At 38.0% G+C, this 14855-nt stretch overlaps 1 non-coding gene across 1 annotated transcript; it reads right to left on the bottom strand.

Annotated features, from left to right (window-relative positions):
- Positions 1–1508: 1508 nt before the first annotated feature.
- On the bottom strand, positions 1509–1615 carry LOC127077859 (small nucleolar RNA R71). Its single transcript, XR_007787626.1, has one exon. It is a non-coding gene; the product is annotated as a small nucleolar RNA R71 (small nucleolar RNA).
- Between the last annotated feature and the right edge of the window lie 13240 nt (positions 1616–14855).

Here is a 14855-nt window from a genome sequence, read left to right as displayed (position 1 = left end):
GCATGATGATTGTTTAGATCTGTTTAGCATGTCCGGCTAATTTATTTAGGTATCGGTATGTAAAGTAAGCGGAATGAAGGAATCAAAACTAAGTTGGTTTAATTACGTTTAAAAATAAAATCACTCTTTTTATGGTCTCAATTTACAGGTTTAATACCTAGGTTTTTGTACGAGAGTAAAAGACTAAAGAAGTTAAAATCAATAGAACGAAAGTTTGAGTTTTTAACTGGACAATGTAAATTGGACATTAATTCTAGATCAGGGCGAAAGCAATTTTTAGAGTTAATTAAATTCTAACCTTTTTTAAAAAGTATTTTTAAAAGTTAAATGTGAGGACGAGAGTTAAGCATTTGAATTTAATTATATAATCTAAGTCAACAGAGCGAGAGTTTGAGACGAGGGTGTTTAAACGATTAGTATTTTCTTAAAAAGAGTTTCTATAGATTCTATTGTTTTCATAAAGTGATTTTGGACTTAACTAATAAGTGACAGCTACGTTAATTTAAAGTCATGGTCTATTCAACAGAGCGAGAGTTTGAGAGAAGACTTTTAATCAATGGTGTCCACTGAAAAGATTTATTTTAAAACCAAGAAACCAACGAAGACTTGATTCCCTAATTACGACGAACTACATACCAATATCCGCTTAATTGATATTTAACCTAGATCTTATTTTAGTTTTAACTTTTCCCCCGAACAATCAAAGTATCATCCGCCTTAGCTTTACGAAGTAACCTTAGAAAACGGTATATCGATTCATAAGTCCCTATGGGATCGATATCTTTTAAAACTACGCGATAGAACTGTGCACTTGCAGTTAGTACCCCAATCGACTCATAAAGTCGCGATCAAGTTTTTGGCGCCGTTGCCGGGGACTTTTATTTAGTCGATATCGTAACTCTTCTGTTACGCTGTAGAGACTAAGGCAATTTTTATTTCTTCTTCTTTCGTTGATTTGTATGCCACACACTCGCTCACAAGGCGAGTCGTTTTACTTACGAATCAACGACATCGAACTATATCTTTGAGTCTTACGACGAATTCGGGAATATCGTGCTGCAAACAATTTCCCTCCTATCGAAATTCCTGAGATTACGCCGCTCTTGCTCCTTCCTTCACCGATACCCGAGATGGCAGAACCAACTCGTGCTCTTCGAGATTACGCCGCTCCATCGCAAGATGAGTCGCATTCGAGTATTGCTCCACCCGCAATCGAAGCAAACAACTTCGAACTTAAGCCTTCGCTGCTACAGGCAGTGCAACAGAATCAATTCTCTGGAAATCCCACCGAGGATCCAAACCTTCATTTATCCGTATTTGTCCAATACGCTGATACTGTTAAAGCTAATGGTGTCACTTCAGAGGCAATTCGACTTCGTCTTTTTCCTTTCTCGTTAAGAGATAAAGCTAGAAGATGGCTTCAGTCTCTTCCTTCCAACTCAGTCACAACATGGAATGAGTTGAAGAAAGTTTTTCTTGCCCGATATTTTCCTCCGAGCAAAACAGCTATGTTGAGAGCCCAGATAAATGGATTTAAACAGAAAGATAACGAGTCTCTTTTCGAAGCATGGGAAAGATACAAAGACATGATGAGACTTTGTCCACACCATGGTTTAGAGGACTGGTTAGTGATTCATACCTTCTATAATGGTCTCTTGTACAACACAAGGTTAACAATAGACGCCGCAGCAGGTGGTGCACTTATGGATAAACCTTATGCCGATGCTTATCAACTTATCGAAAGCATGACCCAAAACCATTATTAGTGGGGAAGCGACCGAGCAATGGTAGAGAAACCTCAAACGAAAAGTGGCATGTACGAGATAAGTAGCCTTGATCATGTTAATGCAAAAGTGGAAGCCCTTGCCCAGAAAATTGAAAGTTTGAATGTATCACCTCCAACCACCGTGGTTGCCGCAACTCAGAATTGCGAAGTCTGTGGAATCCAAGGTCACACTCCTGCAGATTGTCAACTCCTAACAGGAATCCAAGCAGAGCAAGTGAATTATGCTCAAGGAAATCCCTACTCGCACACCTATAACTCAAACTGGAAGAATCATCCTAATTTTTCATATAAGAGTAATAATGCTTTATACGCACCAGGACAAGCTCCAAATCAAGCCCCAGCTATACCTCCTGGATATCAAAAGCCGACCCCATCTACACCTAACAATAATGTTCCTAGGAAATCCAACTTGGAAATAATGATGGAGAACTTCATAGCTTCTCAACAACAAACCAATAAAGATTTCTTAAACCAGAATATACACACTAGCGAACAAATCAAACAACTAGCAAGTAAAGTAGATGCCCTGGCTACCCATAACAAAATGCTGGAAACACAAATATCACAAGTAGCTCAACAACAAGCGCCTACTGCTGCCCCAACTGGTACATTTCCTGGACAACCCCAACCTAACCCGAAAAGCCACGCTCATGCAATCATACTAAGAAGTGGAACAGAAGTGGAAGGACCAGTAGATCCAAGAACTGAAAACCAAAACTCTAAAAAGTCAACTGAGGAAGAAAGTACACCTAAGGAAAAGGAAGAGAGTAATAAGGAAACCGTAGAAAAGAAAGAACCTTATGTACCTCCACCACCTTATAAACCACCTATCCCTTACCCTCAAAGGCTTATTAAAACCAAAGATGCGGGCCAATTTAAAAAATTTGTTGACCTACTGAAACAATTAAACGTCACAATTCCGTTTACAGAAGCTATTACGCAGATGCCCTCATATGCTAAGTTCTTAAAAGAAATTCTTTCTAATAAAAGGAAACTTGAAGATAGTGAAACTGTTACACTCACTGCTGAATGTAGCGCTATAATCCAGAATATGCCTCCTAAACTTAAAGATCCAGGTAGTTTCTCTATACCCTGTCACATAGGAAAATTTGTCATAGATAAAGCCTTATGCGATCTAGGAGCCGGTATTAGTGTTATGCCTTTATCCATATGCAAGAAACTAGAAATGGGAGAATTCAGACCAACTAAAACGTCTGTGCAACTAGCAGATCGTTCAGTTAGATATCCTGTAGGAATTCTTGAAAACGTTCCTGTGCGCATAGGTCAATTCTACATTCCAACCGATTTTATAATTATGGATATTAGAGAAGATGAAGTTACACCCATTATATTGGGAAGACCATTCTTAGCAACTGCCGGTGCGATCATAGACGTAAAACGAGGACGACTCACTTTCGAAGTAGGAGAAGAGAAAATTGAGTTCATTCTTTCCCAATTTTTGAAAGCACCTGCAATAGAATATACATGTTACTTCATGGATATCATCGATGAATGCATAAAAGAAACAGAGTTAGAAAATGACAAATTGTCTGACTATCTTGTAGAAGACAAACTCAACCAATGTTTAGCAATAACACCGGACCCTACGCAATGCCTTAAGAAACCAACCCTATACCTGAAAACACTTCCCAAAAATCTGAGATATGAATTCCTAGACTTAGAACTTGAACAACCAGTGATAGTTAATGCAGACCTAGGAAAACTCGAAACCGAAAAACTCCTACATATCTTAAGAAAATATCCAACCGCACTAGGGTACAACATCACCGATCTTAAAGGAATAAGTCCTTCTATTTGTATGCACCGCATCATGCTAGAAGAAGACTGTAAAACTTCTAGGGAACATTAGAGGAGACTAAACCCGATCCTGAGTGAGGTAGTGAAGAAGGAAGTAACCAAGTTATTAGAGGCATGTATCATATATCCTATATTTGATAGCAAATGGGTTAGTCCTGTACACGTAGTACCAAAGAAAGGAGGTATAACAGTTATCGAAAATGAAAAAGGAGAAACTATAACCAAACGAATCAAATCGGGATGGAGAATGTACATTGACTATAGGAAACTAAAAAAAGCAACCCGAAAAGATCATTTCCCTTTACCATTCATTGACCAGATGTTAGAACGATTAGCAAAACATTCTCATTTCTGCTATCTAGACGGTTATTCCGGCTTCTTTCAAATACCAATTCATCCTGATGACCAAGAAAAGACAACATTCACGTGTCCTTTTGGCACCTTCGCTTATAGACGAATGCCGTTTGGCTTGTGCAATGCTCCTGCAACCTTCCAAAGGTGCATGATGGCGATATTCGCCGATTTTCTCGAAAACATCATGGAAGTATTTATGGACGACTTTTCCGTATGCGGATAAAGCTTTGAAAAATGTCTTGAAAACCTAGAAAGAGTTCTAGAACGATGTAAAAAGTAAACCTAGTACTTAATTGGGGAAAATGTCACTTTATGGTACAAGAAGGAATTGTTTTAGGACACATCATCTCAAATAGAGGAATTGAAGTAGACAAATCCAAAATAGAGGTAATCGAAAACCTTCAACCTCCGAAAACTGTGAGAGAAGTACGAAGCTTCTTAGGACATGCCGGTTTTTACCGACGATTCATTAAAGACTTCTCTAAAATAACTAAACCTTTGACCGGACTATTGATGAAGGATGTTGAATTCATCTTCGACAATCAATGTTTAGAAGCATTCCAAACGCTTAAACAAGCATTGATCTCCGCACCCATAATGCAGACACCAGATTGGAATGAACCATTCGAAATAATGTGTGATGCCAGTGATTACGCCGTGGGCGCTGTTTTAGGACAACGAAAGGATAAAAAGCTTCACGTCATATATTACGCAAGTAGAACTCTAGATGAAGCACAAATGAATTACGCCACAATCGAGAAAGAACTCTTAGCAGTGGTGTTTGCACTAGATAAGTTTCGTTCTTACTTGGTCGGAGCTAAAATAATCGTTTACACCGACCACGCTGCTATCAAGTACCTCTTAACAAAAAAGGATGTTAAACCTAGACTCCTAAGGTGGATCCTGTTGCTACAAGAGTTCGATCTGGAAATCAAAGATAAAAAAGGAACTAAAAACGTAGCAGCAGATCACCTCTCTAGACTTGAAAACCTAGAACCGGAAACAACATTGATCAACGATGATTTCTCGTACGATAAACTTATAGCTACTTTGGAAGAAAATAAAGCTGATAAACAGGTAGAAACCACCTTAGCTATATGTGTTACACCATGGTACGCTGATCTCGTCAATTATTTAGTTGTCGGAATAGTTCCACCTACTTTATCCTACCAGCAAAAGAAACGATTCTTCTATGACATATAACACTATTACTGGGATGACCCTTTACTTTTCAAAAGAGGCCCCAATGGTATTTTTCGTCGGTGTATACCTGAAGAAGAGGTAGAAAATATAATCCAACATTGTCACTCCGCTCCTTATGGTGGACATGAAAGTACATCCAAGACCTGCTCCAAAATCCTACAAGCCGGTCTTTATTGGCCAAACATATGGAAGGATGTGCATGCGGCTATCAAGAAATGTGATAGATGTCAACGCACGGGAAACATATCTAGACGTGACGAGATGCCACAAAAGGGCATTTTGGAAGTAGAGATTTTCGACGTGTGGGGGATAGATTTCATGGGACCTTTTCCACCTTCTTTCGGTAACAAGTACATACTCGTAGCGGTTGACTACGTATCAAAATGGATTGAAGCTATAGCTTCTCCAACAAGCGACACACGAGTAGTAACTAGACTCTTTAAGAATATAATATTTCCAAGATTTTGTGTCCCAAGAATAGTAGTCAGTGATGGTGGATCGCATTTCATATCTAAGGTACTCGAAAAACTACTGTTTAAGTATGGCGTAAGGCATAGAGTAGCGACACCTTACCACCCTCAAACCAGTGGGCAAGTGGAAGTGTCTAACAGCGAAATCAAACGAATATTAGAAAAAACAGTCGCCACCTCAAGGAAAGACTGGTCATTGAAACTACCAGAAGCTTTATGGGCGTATCGAACCGCTTACAAAACTCCCATAGGGACAACCCCATTTAAGCTTATTTATGGAAAATCCTGCCACCTCCCGGTAGAATTAGAACATAAGGCCTACTGGGCTATTAAAAATCTAAATTTAAACTATAAGGCCGCCGGTGAAAAGCGAATCCTTGATATAAACGAATTAGAGGAACTCAGACGAGACGCTTACGAAAATGCCAGAATCTACAAAGAAAGAACAAAACAATGGCATGACAAGCGCATATCAAGGAAAATCTTCAAACAAGGCGATACAGTCCTGTTATTCAACTCTAGGCTAAAGTTATTCCCAGGAAAACTACGATCTAGATGGTCAGGTCCTTTCCAAGTCACCAATGTTTTTCCCAGTGGAGCGGTGGAAATTAAAGGAAAATCCATTGAACCGTTTATCGTAAACGGGCAGCGTCTAAAACATTATCATCATGCAGAGAACATTGAAGATTCACAAGTCCTGCACTTAGACGTAGTGCCCCCAAATTTTATAGATTATATTTGATAGTGTTTATGTCGAGCTTGCGACATTAAACAAAGCGCTTAGTGGGAGACAACCCACAAATATTCTTTATCTTTATTTTTATTTCTTCTTTAATTATTCTTCTAAATTTTATTTAGTATTCATTCTTAATTTATTTTAACTTATAAAATTTTTATTCTTTTCTTCTTTCGGCATTTGGCCAAATCCTGACTAAAACTCTTGTTTTTCTTTTCTCTAGCTAACACTAACATGATGGGACAAATTGATCGTATGGGTATCAAATTCAGAGGGAAAGCTCAGAAACAAAAGTTTGAGGAACTAGCAGAGAGAGAGATGCTACCTAGTTTGTATGCTGATGATTGGGCATTGACTGCCCTTGGACTAAGAGAGAGTGTCTTGTATTTGCTGAGTCAAATAGGGTGGGAAACCACTCCTATCCATAGACAATTCGTCACTTACCGGAGACTGACTCTAGAATTCCTTAGTTCTCTGATCTATCTACCCAGCCATGGAAAAGGAATAAGCAGAGGTTTCATCCAGTTCAGAATGTTCAACATGGAGTATCAATTTAACATTCAAGACTTTACCAACCTTTTAGGTTTCCCTACCTCTTTTGATACATTCACAGTGAGCCAAGAAGAACTTTTTGAATATAGAGAACTTGAACACTTTTGGGGAAGCTTGACTGGAAATGACAATCCCGAGGAACATGAGTTTCTTTCTGGAAACATACATAACCCGGCCTTTCGTTATTTCCATAAGATCCTGACCCACACCTTATTTGGGAAGAAGTCAAACAGTACCTCAGTTTCACGTGATGAACTCTTCATCATATTTTGTGCTTCCCAAAACCGTCCAGTAAACGGTGCCATTTTTATGTTGGCAAATTTTGACCGCCTTATCCAAGATGAACGAGCACCAATTCAAATAGGCGGCTTGATAACCATGATTGGTAATGCTATCGGATTACGTCAACCTATGCTTGACTTAAGCCCTTTTTGTGGCATTGTGACTATGAGTATACCCTTCCTCTTCAACACTATGTTTATAGCAAACCTAGGGTCTGAAGAGTTTGAGCTTATAATTAACAACCAAGTTCTTTGCCTATTCACCTTGCCTAGTCCAAAGACTAGTGTTCATAACCGCAATAATTGGCTCTACAACCTGAACGGAATACCCTCTCCTGCTAGATCTACTGAATCCATCCAGGACTATGAGATTTGTGACGACCAGATCCCTTATGCTGAATCTGACCCTCAGACACCATCTGGTTATTATGATATTGATCCTCCTCCTCAACCTGTCTCGACCGAAGAATCGGCGACACCCGATCTTAGACATCATATGCCCGGAGCAAATTATAACACCACCATTCAGGCTTTGATGTCAGAACAGGACGCCCTCAGAGAAGAGTTAGCTAACATGGGACAAGAATTTCTGGGATACATGAACAGTATGACAAATCAGTTCCACGAGTTGCTAAACCGTGTTAACTCCTTTGCTCCTCCGGCCAGAGATCATGCAGATGGATAGATGCTGTTTTTCTTAGTTACTTAGTTTTAGTTTAGGTTATTCATTAATTTTGTTTCAAATTATTTTAGTATTTGTTTTACTTTCGCATGTTTGCTTTTGTCTTCCAATGTTACATTATGATTATTTTATGAAGCTATTGATTTATTTTACTTTATTATGACTTATGCAATATCTATCAATAATGCTCTCTACTATTGCTACGCACATAATTTATTAAAGATATATATAATATATATATATATATATATATATATATATATATATATATATATATATATAATATATATATATATATATATATATATAATATATATTATGAAAGTAGAATAGCATGCAAGGCAATTTAAAAATATCACAATAGCAAAATAAAATAAACATATGCATAACAAAATAACAACAATAAAATATAATGATAAAAACAAAGTACGTTGCCATAATGACTGTGTGACGAGCGTCACACAATCCATTACGGTCGTCACACCAAGTGCCTGTGACGCCCGTAACACCCCTGTCACGAGCGTGACACCTACAGACTATGTGAACGTTACTAACCGCTGGAGACACGACCGTTGCACCATCCACTTTTTATCTTCCCTATTTATTCACATTTACCCACATTTATTTACTTTTCAACCACTCCCTTTCCAACTTCCAAATCTTTTCCTATAAATACCCACCATACCTTTCTTCATACACCACAAACCATTCTATAAAATCAATTTCATTTCCCTTCTCCCCTTATTACCTCTTTCAAACCACTTATCGGTATGGCGGGAAACCAAGATTTCGGAAATATCATTTTCCGATCCGAAGATGAAAATTATCAAAGGGAGCAGTTTGAGCGTTTCCAACAGCGAGGCGTCCAATCCACCAGGTATCCTGATTTAAATTGTTTACAAGAATTAGGATTACTTCAAGGTATATAATGGATGCTTCGCCTCGCTGATTTAACCTTTCTTTGCACTCATAATTAACCTACCTACCCCGCTCTCACCTTAGAATTTTTAAGTTCTTATTCGTACAACACTCCTACCGGTGAAGACGAGTACTTAACCGGTACCGCAACCTTCCGCATGTTCAACACCGAGTACTCCCTATCCCAACACCAATTGAGCACCATGCTACAATTCCCTGTAGAAGGTCAAGTCCACCCTAGGATACCTCCGAACTCCCAGTGGCATATAAACGCCTTCGACCTCTTTAGAAAAATTTCCGGTGTGGAAACCAACAATTGGGATGTATTACTTGCTTCGCATATACATAACCCAACCATCCGGTACTTCATCCGCATCCTGCAAAACACTATTTTTGGTCGACCGAACAACAGCAAAGTCAACGCCAAGGAATTATTTTTCCTCCACTGCGTCTTTGCAGCAGATACACAGGTAAACGCTGCCTCCTTCCTATTTCATCATATCCGCACCCTATGTGCTAGAGACCGTCAACCTTTTGTAATTGGTGGATTAATCACCACCATAGCACTTGGCTTAAATCTTGGGGATCGACTTCAGAATTTACAATCTCTCCCACCCCTATCTATGGATATAAGCTACTGTCGGTCCAGTCGCCTAATCAAAAACAGGGTAGGCGGAGGGTATTACCTTATGGTGAACAACCAGGAAGTCCCAAGCGTTGCTTTACCCAACATTGCCCTAACAGATGTCACCAATCCCAACCGCCACATCTATGATCTGAATGCTCCCGAAGCTACCGAACCTACGCAAGCAAACCCGCCTCTAGACGAGTTTGCAGAAATGGTGCAAGGTGATCAGGTTCCTGCACAACAATCAGTCCCGCTCAACCCTTCCGATAATGTAGCTGGTCCATCCTCACGACGTCGTCGACGAAGAAGGCCAGCAACCAACGACGACATCATGGATGCTATCAATGGTATGCAAGTGCAGAATCTCGAAGTGATGCAGATGATGCGCCAGATGCAACAACAACAGGAAGCGAGGAATGCAATAACCGATCAGCGGTTCGCTGAGTTGCTCAGCAGGTTTGACGACTTAGAAGTACGTCAACGATCACCAGGTCCAAGAACCAGAGGCGGCAGGCAGCATTGATTTTAGTTTCCTTTTCTTTTTTTATTATTTCTTTTGTTTTCTTTGAAACATTGGGGACAATGTTTCATTTACGTCTGGGGGGGAAAAACCTTGTTCTTTAAAGCTTCCCTTTTTCAAGTATGTTATCTTTCCCTTTTCATTGTTATTTCCCTTTCTTATATATATATAAAAAAAATTAAAAAAATATATAATATATATTTATATATATTCTAAATTAAGTCCCTAGTGTGAAAAATTTCCATTATCTATTCCCCTCAATTTTCTTGAGCCATAACAAAAATTTAACACAATCAATAAATATAAAGGTTGCTTATTTTATCAAACTTGAGTGAAATCAAGACAAAATTATTACCATACCAACGCTCTAAACAAACCTCAACATGTTAGATCAGAAAGGTACCTGTTATACAAGTCCCTGGACTTTTAACTTTATAGTAACCCCGAGTAGTTTATACAAGAAGTCAGCACCATCTTAATAGCAAACTACGTGGAGGGCCGATGAATATAAGTGAATGATTCCCAAAACAAAAATATATATATATATATATATATATATATATATATCAGGAAATGCACTAACTAAGTTAGGTGATCCTTACCAGATCATTTAATCTAAAGGTTGCAGATCATACAAAAACATAATACGAAAGATCCATTATGAGTTGGTTGAGCAGGTATCTGGTGCTGAACTTGGTAGGGCGGACTACGGTCCGATCCCCCGCAATTTGCAATGGACCGAGAAACGAAGTTATCCGACTAATGTACCAGAGCTTCAAGCTAAAAAGGGGATCAGAATCACTAACCGGTCACTCCACTATGTGCGCGAAACGATAAAGGGCTTAATGTGATTTCGCTAGAATGAAAACGGGTGAAATAAGAGAAAAAGAACTAGGCTGGTTATAACAGCATGACTCGAAATGGTTTGCATGAGGTAAGGTTACCGGATGTTGTAACGGTAGTTCTTGATGTCAAGATTAGACTCAGGTTATTTCTAAACAAGGTTTACTTGCAACTTGGTACGAATTGATGTGTGTTTTGAAATTTCATCTGGCTAATTTTTAAAAACGATTTCTATACTTTATCTTGCTTGAGGACAAGCAAAAGTCTAAGTATGGGGGAGTTTGATAACATGAAATAATATCACATTCTTGGACTCGATTTAATTAAATTATATTATTATTCGCTTCAATTTATTTCATTTTATTCGATACTACTGGATATTTTTCCTTCTATTTATCTCAGGTAGCTTATTTGAAGCATAAGTGAAAAAGGAAGAAAAGGAGGTGCGAAAAGGAATGAAGAGAAGCAATTTCACTAAAGCCCAGCCCAAAACTACAAGCCATGAGTGTTGAGCCTGTGACGAGCGCCACACAAGGTGTGACGAGCGTCACGCCCTGCTGCCTTGTGTTACGAGCGTAACACATGGTGTGACGGACGTCACACCATTCTCCTATATTTTTGGCTTCAGAAATGCAACAGACGCACGTTGAAGCCTATTATTTCGTTTGACTCTTGGAACGTGAGGATTTTACACGGAAAGCTTTGGAAACCGTTACAAAGTGGACTAGTATAAATAGTCACTTCCTTCCAACCCTAAAGGCTCTCTCTTCTTCGTTCTTTTTTCTTTTCCGGTCGTGCAAGCATACTTTACAGCATTACCTTTTTTACAGTTTTTACTTTAATTGCAATTTTTATTTTCTTTTCCAGTCAATCTTTCAGCACTTAATTAATTTTTCACACAATAGTTTCTACACCGGAAGCTATTGTGTATCTTTTACTGGATCTAACCTTACGTTAGATCCTAGATTTTTATTCCTTCACTTTTTATTTTTCTGTCCGATTGAAGAATTCAAGAACAAATCCAACCGGTCTGTGGTGGAATGTTCAAGATTGCCATTAATTATTCAGGTTCTTTAATTATTGTTTGAATTTATATATGCCCTGCATTATTGTTAATTTATATTGTTTGCCTGAGATGGATTTATTTAAGCATGATGATTGTTTAGATCTGTTTAGCATGTCCGGCTAATTTATTTAGGTATTGGTATGTAAAGTAAGCGGAATGAAGGAATCAAAACTAAGTTGGTTTAATTACGTTTAAAAATAAAATCACTCTTTTTATGGTCTCAATTTACAGGTTTAATACCTAGGTTTTTGTACGAGAGTAAAAGACTAAAGAAGTTAAAATCAATAGAACGAAAGTTTGAGTTTTTAACTGGACAGTGTAAATTGGACATTAATTCTAGATCAGGGCGAAAGCAATTTTTAGAGTTAATTAAATTCTAACCTTTTTCAAAAAGTATTTTTTAAAAGTTAAATGTGAGGACGAGAGTTAAGCATTTGAATTTAATTATATAATCTAAGTCAACAGAGCGAGAGTTTGAGACGAGGGTGTTTAAACGATTAGTATTTTCTTAAAAAGAGTTTCTATAGATTCTATTGTTTTCAAAAAGTGATTTTGGACTTAACTAATAAGTGACAGCTACGTTAATTTAAAGTCATGGTCTATTCAACAGAGCGAGAGTTTGAGAGAAGACTTTTAATCAATGGTGTCCACTGAAAAGATTTATTTTAAAACCAAGAAACCAACAAAGACTTGATTCCCTAATTACGACGAACTACATACCGATATCCGCTTAATTGATATTTAACCTAGATCTTATTTTAGTTTTAACTTTTCCCCTGAACAATCAAAGTATCATCCGCCTTAGCTTTACGAAGTAACCTTAGAAAATAGTATATCGATTCATAAGTCCCTGTGGGATCGATATCTTTTAAAACTACGCGATAGAACTGTGCACTTGCAGTTAGTACCCCAATCGACTCATAAAGTCGCGATCAGCACTTCCCATGACGTTGCTTGAAGTCCAAGGGATCTAATACAAAGGATGATAGCTTCCTTAACTCTTTTAAATCTGGACATCCGAAACTGTACTTCTTAGTGTTCCTTCGTCCATAATCCATGGTCTGAAAATATTTGCAAATAAGACCTCAGTTCCTTGAAATTAATTCTGGTGTGATGAATGTTATGATGCGCATGAATGCATGAATGCAACAATCACGAATAAGGTATCACACACAAGGAAAACAAACAAAGGTCAAGGGATGAGTCGAGTCATTGTCAAGATCAATCATCCATTTTGGTGGATTATGGTTTTCACCTTATCTACACCCAAGTTCCATTGATATTGACAAGACTTGATTGGATCAACCAAGAATCAAGGGTTTATTGTGAGTCACGGGCATGGAGTATGGGTAACAACCATCCCAAAGGAGTGTACCAAGGATAAAACCTGTAGATCATATTCTAAAAAGTTCCCAGAGTCTTAATTCCTTCTATCAGATATTACAGGTTAGGATGACTGAATCATCAACCCATAATATTCTTAAGAGAAACTCGTTTGAGTGTAGTATCGTGTAACAACTGTTATCAAGTCTACACTTGGACAGTCCCTGCACTACGTCCTAAATAGGCCAAGATGGGTTAAATGTTCTACAGTCCTTAGCTTCTCGGACCCCAAATTAGAGAAAGTAATGCCTAACCCCAAATAACTTGTGTGACATTCATAACTCTAAAAGGGTCTCCACTGAGTAGATGAGTCTCAAGCCAACTTGTTAAGGACTACTCCACACAAGTCGAACATGACTATACCATCCTCCTATCTTAATTTCACTCAAGTTCGGGTTAGAACTTATCTCACCACTCAGAGATCACCAAGCACAACAAGTAGATTATATCACACAAACAAATATACATACATCAAATATACAATTATATACACACAAAAATGTAGGCTAAACCCACTGGAGACTACTCCCCAGCAGAGTCGCCACTTAATTTCTGTAGCGGTAAATTCATGACCATCAAGCTATGGATAAGCTAGACGTCAATCAAACCAGAGTCGCCACCGCGCTTTTATTGTTTCCAAGGGAAAATGGAAAAGTACAAACGAAACCCAAAAATAAGAAGTTTTCAAATCAAAACTAATAAAATGCCAGAGATTACAGGTAAGGGGGGTGGTTACACAGAGGGAAGCTATTAGCACCCAAAGTATCCCAGGTACTCCTAGAGAGCCCTTTTTTGTGTGCATATGTATTTTTGTACAAAATGATGTTTGCAATAAATAGAGTGGAGGGATGAGAAAAGAATTCATTGATTATATTTTTGTGTTTGATAAGACCTTCGTACTTGTGCCTATGTACCAACATAAAATGAGTGATCAAAACCTCGTAGTTCGTGGTAACAATTTCAAAGTGGATGCATTGCTTTTAACAAAAATTTAAGTTTAACAAAGGCACAAAAGGCCTAAAAAGTTTTGAATGAGTGTTAGTTCTTTTTGTCCTTTTGAAATTTTAAGTCAAGTATAGTTTTGTTCATTTACAAATTTGATTAAGAAAAGAGTTTAAAAGTTCAATGGCATAAGGCCAAAGTTTCTAATTTGCAATATGGTCTAAGTTTAGAAATCACAAACAAAGAAGATTTTGAAAGATGGGAGAGATTTGAAATTAAAGAAGTGGGGAAGAGATGAAGAGACTAATCCTAAGCAAAAAATTTAAAAGTTAAAAGTTGAAAAGATCTGACCAATGGGCTGCAATCCAATAGACAAGAATGTCATAAAGAAACCCAAATTTCCCTTGGACTTTAGAATCAAGAAATATCAATACACAAATAGCAAGATGAAGAGCAGGGTCATCAAATAAAGATAGCCACATCCAAGCTTAGCAACTTCATGATCTCCTTCATAATCTCCCACGTATCAGATGAATTCAAAGATAGGCACTAGGCACAAGTTCAAAGTAACAGCTTCAATAAGATCATGTAGCAAATGAACTCAAAGATAGGCACTAGGAACATGTTCAAAGTAACAGCTTCAATAAGACCATGTAGTAGATGAACTCAGATG

The sequence above is a fragment of the Lathyrus oleraceus genome, chromosome 4, assembly GCF_024323335.1.
Source record: "Lathyrus oleraceus cultivar Zhongwan6 chromosome 4, CAAS_Psat_ZW6_1.0, whole genome shotgun sequence".
NCBI lineage: Eukaryota > Viridiplantae > Streptophyta > Magnoliopsida > Fabales > Fabaceae > Lathyrus > Lathyrus oleraceus.
This window is presented reverse-complemented; position numbering and strand designations above follow the sequence as displayed.